Here is a 5,000-nt window from a genome sequence, read left to right on the forward strand (position 1 = left end):
CTGCGGCCGGGCTGCGCCTTGCGCCGCATGGGAGGGCAGGGGCGATGCCCCAGGGACCGCGGGCCCCGGGCCCCGAAGCCTCCGGGGCCACGTCCCTGTGAGCGACGTGTGGGATCTTGGGCGGGGCGCCAAGCGCCGAAGGGTTTGCTGGGTCACGCCCGCCCTCGGCTGGGAGGTGGTGGCCAAACCCTCCGCCACCGCCCGATACACGAGACGTCCGTTCCCCCTGCCTGGGCGGGCGGCGGGGTCCCGCCGGGGCGGGCTGACCGCCGGGCTGGCTGGCCTTAAGGCGCCAGCGCCAGCGCAACTGGGCCTCAAGAGGCAGCCCGCGGTCCCCGCCCCCGTCTACGGCCATACCACCCTAAACGCGCCCGATCTCGTCTGATCTCGGAAGCTGAGCAGGGTCGGGCCTGGTTAGTACTTGGATGGGAGACCGCCTGGGAATACCGGGTGCTGTAGGCTTTTTGCCTCCCGCTCCGCCTTCTCCTTTACTCGCCCGCTGGCGGTGGCCGCCGGCTCCGCCCACGCCGGGCCCCGCTGCAGGCCCCACCTCCTCAGGCCCCTCCCACCACGGCACGCGTGCGACGGAGGGGCGGCTCCCCGCCGGCCCGGCCGGCCGGGCGGCCAGAAGGCGGCCCCGGAAGGCAGCCGCACCCCGGACGCTCCCGGGGTGGCTGGCCCGGACCCAGAATCCGCCGCGGGCCCGGTTGCCGTCCTTTCGGCCAGCGAGCCCCTCGACCTGCACCTGGCCGCCCCCACTGGCGCCCAGCCCCGCTGCCGCCACCTGTGCGCCGGTGTGTCCCGCCACAGCTCCCTCCGGCAGAAGCCCCGCCTCCGCCGTGTCGCCGCGGCCGGGTGCGGGAGCGGGATCGAGGGCCGGGGTCGCTTCCCCGGGCCTGCCGGCCACCAGGGGCGGGCTCCTGAGCTCGGCGGGTGGTGTGCGGGCAAGGGGTGGCCTTGCCGGGGCTGAGGGGCCGTGGCGACGCAATGGTAGCTCCCAGTGGCTTCGGGCCAGCTGCTGTCGGGCAGCAGGGCCGGCCGGGCTGCGGCCGGGCTGCGCCTAGCGCCGCGTGGGCGGGCAGGGGCGATGCCCCAGGGACCGCGGGCCCCGGGCCCCGAAGCCTCCGGGGCCACGTCCCTGTGAGCGACGTGCGGGATGTTGGGCGGGGCGCCAAGCGCCGAAGGGTTTGCTGGGTCACGCCCGCCCTCGGCTGGGAGGTGGTGGCCAAACCCTCCGCCACCGCCCGATACACGAGACGTCCGTTCCCCCTGCCTGGGCGGGCGGCGGGGTCCCGCCGGGGCGGGCTGACCGCCGGGCTGGCTGGCCCTAAGGCGCCAGCGCCAGCGCAACTGGGCCTCAAGAGGCAGCCCGCGGTCCCCGCCCCCGTCTACGGGCATACCACCCTGAACGCGCCCGATCTCGTCTGATCTCAGAAGCTAAGCAGGGTCCGGGCCTGGTTAGTACTTGTGATGGGAGACCGCCTGGGAATACCGGGTGCCATAGGCTTTTTGCCTCCCGCTCCGCCTTCTCCTTTACTCGCCCTTGGGCGGTGGCCGCCGGCTCCGCCCCCGGCGGGCCCCGCTGCAGGCCCCACCTCCTCAGGCCCCTCCCACCACGGCGCGCGCGTGTGTGTGTGTGTGTGTGTGTGTGTGTGTGTGTGTGTGCGTGCGCGCGCGCGCGGGTGCGCCGGAGGGGCCGCTCCCCGCCGGCACGGCCGGCCGGGCGGCCAGAAGGCGGCCCCATAAGGCAGCCGCACCCCGGACGCTCCCGGGGTGGCTGGGCCGAACCCAGAATCCGCCGCGGGCCCGGTTGCCGTCCTTTCGGCCAGCGAGCCCCTCGACCTGCACCTGGCCGCCCCCACTGGCGCCCAGCCCCGCTGCCGCCACCTGTGCGCCGGTGTGTCCCGCCACAGCTCCCTCCGGCAGAAGCCCCGCCTCCACCGTGTCGCCGCGATCGGGTGCGGGAGCGGGATCGAGGGCCAGGGCCGCTTCCCCGGGCCTGCCGGCCACCAGGGGCGGGCTCCTGAACTCGGCGGGTGGTGTGCGGGCAAGGGGTGGCCTTGCCGGGGCTGAGGGGCCGTGGCGATGCAATGGTAGCTCCCAGTGGCTTCGGGCCAGCTGCTGTCGGGCAGCAGGGCCGGCCCGGGCTGCGGCCGGGCTGCGCCTAGCGCCGCATGGGAGGGCAGGGGCGATGCCCCAGGGACCGCGGGCCCCGGGCCCCGAAGCCTCCGGGGCCACGTCCCTGTGAGCGACGTGCGGGATCTTGGGCGGGGCGCCAATCGCCGAAGGGTTTGCTGGGTCACGCCTGCCCTCGGCTGGGAGGTGGTGGCCAAACCCTCCGCCACCGCCCGATACACGAGACGTCCGTTCCCCCTGCCTGGGCGGGCGGCGGGGTCCCGCCGGGGCGGGCTGACCGCCGGGCTGGCTGGCCCTAAGGCGCCGGCGCCAGCGCAACTGGGCCTCAAGAGGCAGCCCGCGGTCTCCGCCCCGGTCTACGGCCATACCACCCTGAACGCGCCCGATCTCGTCTGATCTCGGAAGCTGAGCAGGGTCGGGCCTGGTTAGTACTTGGATGGGAGACCGCCTGGGAATACCGGGTGCTGTAGGCTTTTTGCCTCCCGCTCCGCCTTCTCCTTTACTCGCCCGCGGGCGGTGGCCGCCGGCTCCGCCCCCGCCGGGCCCCGCTGCAGGCCCCACCTCCTCAGGCCCCTCCCACCACGGCACGCGTGCGCCGGAGGGGCCGCTCCCCGCCGGCCCGGCCGGCCGGGCGGCCAGAAGGCGGCCCCGGAAGGCAGCCGCACCCCGGACGCTCCCGGGGTGGCTGGCCCGGACCCAGAATCCGCCGCGGGCCCGGTTGCCGTCCTTTCGGCCAGCGAGCCCCTCGACCTGCACCTGGCCGCCCCCACTGGCGACCAGCCCCCCTGCCGCCACCTGTGCGCCGGTGTGTCCCGCCACAGCTCCCTCCGGCAGAAGCCCCGCCTCCGCCGTGTCGCCGCGGCCGGGTGCCGGAGCGGGATCGAGGGCCGGGGCCGCTACCCCGGGCCTGCCGGCCCCCAGGGGCGGGCTCCTGAGCTCGGCGGGTGGTGTGCGGGCAAGGGTGGCCTTGCCGGGGCTGAGGGGCCGTGGCGACGCAATGGTGGCTCCCAGTGGCTTTGGGCCAGCTGCTGTCGGGCAGCAGGGCCGGCCCGGGCTGCGGCCGGGCTGCGCCTAGCGCCTCGTGGGCGGGCAGGGGCGATGCCCCAGGGACCGCGGGCCCCGGGCCCCGAAGCCTCCGGGGCCACGTCCCTGTGAGCGACGTGCGGGATCTTGGGCGGGGCGCCAAGCGCCGAAGGGTTTGCTGGGTCACGCCCGCCCTCGGCTGGGAGGTGGTGGCCAAACCCTCCGCCACCGCCCGATACACGAGACGTCCGTTCCCCCTGCCTGGGCGGGCGGCGGGGTCCCGCCGGGGCGGGCTGACCCCCGGGCTGGCTGGCCCTAAGGCGCCAGCGCCAGCGCAACTGGGCCTCAAGAGGCAGCCCGCGGTCCCCGCCCCGGTCTACGGCCATACCACCCTGAACGCGCCCGATCTCGTCTGATCTCAGAAGCTAAGCAGGGTCCGGGCCTGGTTAGTACTTGTGAGGGGAGACCGCCTGGGAATACCGGGTGCCATAGACTTTTTGCCTCCCGCTCCGCCTTCTCCTTTACTCGCCCGCGGGCGGTGGCCGCCGGCTCCGCCCCCGCCGGGCCCCGCTGCAGGCCCCACCTCCTCAGGCCCCTCCCACCACGGCACGCGTGCGCCGGAGGGGCCGCTCCCCGCCGGCCCGGCCGGCCAGGCGGCCAGAAGGCGGCCCTGGAAGGCAGCCGCACCCCGGACGCTCCCGGGGTGGCTGGCCCGGACCCAGAATCCGCCGCGGGCCCGGTTGCCGTCCTTTCGGCCAGCGAGCCCCTCGACCTGCACCTGGCCGCCCCCACTGGCGACCAGCCCCCCTGCCGCCACCTGTGCGCCGGTGTGTCCCGCCACAGCTCCCTCCGGCAGAAGCCCCGCCTCCGCCGTGTCGCCGCGGCCGGGTGCGGGAGCGGGATCGAGGGCCGGGGCCGCTTCCCCGGGCCTGCCAGCCACCAGGGGCGGGCTCCTGAGCTCGGCGGGTGGTGTGCGGGCAAAGGTGGTCTTGCCGGGGCTGAGGGGCCGTGGCGACGCAATGGTAGCTCCCAGTGGCTTCGGGCCAGCTGCTGTCGGGCAGCAGGGCCGGCCCGGGCTGCGGCCGGGCTGCGCCTAGCGCCGCGTGGGCGGGCAGGGGCGATGCCCCAGGGACCGCGGGCCCCGGGCCCCGAAGCCTCCGGGGCCACGTCCCTGTGAGCGATGTGCGGGATCTTGGGCGGGGCGCCAAGCGCCGAAGGGTTTGCTGGGTCACGCCCGCCCTCGGCTGGGAGGTGGTGGCCAAACCCTCCGCCACCGCCCGATACACGAGACGTCCGTTCCCCCTGCCTGGGCGGGCGGCGGGGTCCCGCCGGGGCGGGCTGACCGCCGGGCTGGCTGGCCCTAAGGGGCCAGCGCCAGCGCAACTGGGCCTCAAGAGGCAGCCCGCGGTCCCCGCCCCGGTCTACGGCCATACCACCCTGAACGCGCCCGATCTCGTCTGATCTCGGAAGCTGAGCAGGGTCGGGCCTGGTTAGTACTTGGATGGGAGACCGCCTGGGAATACCGGGTGCTGTAGGCTTTTTGCCTCCCGCTCCGCCTTCTCCTTTACTCGCCCGCGGGCGGTGGCCGCCGGCTCCGCCCCCGCCGGGCCCCGCTGCAGGCCCCACCTCCTCAGGCCCCTCCCACCACAGCACGCGTTCGCCGGAGGGGCCGCTCCCCGCCGGCCCGGCCGGCCGGGCGGCCAGAAGGCGGCCCCGGAAGGCAGCCGCACCCCGGACGCTCCCGGGGTGGCTGGCCCGGACCCAGAATCCGCCGCGGGCCCGGTTGCCGTCCTTTCGGCCAGCGAGCCCCTCGACCTGCACCTGGCCGCCCCCACTGGCGA

The 5,000-nt window shown here is 76.0% G+C and overlaps 3 non-coding genes and 2 pseudogenes across 3 annotated transcripts; all 5 read left to right on the plus strand.

The window, feature by feature from the left end:
- The first annotated feature begins 343 nt into the window (after nucleotides 1–343).
- LOC136143333 (5S ribosomal RNA) lies at nucleotides 344–462 on the plus strand. The gene has a single exon (XR_010657946.1). It is a non-coding gene; the product is annotated as a 5S ribosomal RNA (ribosomal RNA).
- Nucleotides 463–1,386: 924 nt separating this feature from the next.
- On the plus strand, nucleotides 1,387–1,507 carry LOC136143374 (5S ribosomal RNA; annotated as a pseudogene).
- Nucleotides 1,508–2,490: 983 nt separating this feature from the next.
- On the plus strand, nucleotides 2,491–2,609 carry LOC136143412 (5S ribosomal RNA). The gene has a single exon (XR_010658003.1). It is a non-coding gene; the product is annotated as a 5S ribosomal RNA (ribosomal RNA).
- Nucleotides 2,610–3,533: 924 nt separating this feature from the next.
- Nucleotides 3,534–3,654, plus strand: LOC136143368 (5S ribosomal RNA; annotated as a pseudogene).
- Nucleotides 3,655–4,578: 924 nt separating this feature from the next.
- Nucleotides 4,579–4,697, plus strand: LOC136143413 (5S ribosomal RNA). Its single transcript, XR_010658004.1, has one exon. It is a non-coding gene; the product is annotated as a 5S ribosomal RNA (ribosomal RNA).
- The last annotated feature ends 303 nt before the right edge of the window (nucleotides 4,698–5,000 follow it).

The sequence above is a fragment of the Phocoena phocoena genome, unplaced genomic scaffold, assembly GCF_963924675.1.
Source record: "Phocoena phocoena unplaced genomic scaffold, mPhoPho1.1 SCAFFOLD_270, whole genome shotgun sequence".
Classification (NCBI taxonomy): Eukaryota; Metazoa; Chordata; class Mammalia; order Artiodactyla; family Phocoenidae; genus Phocoena; species Phocoena phocoena.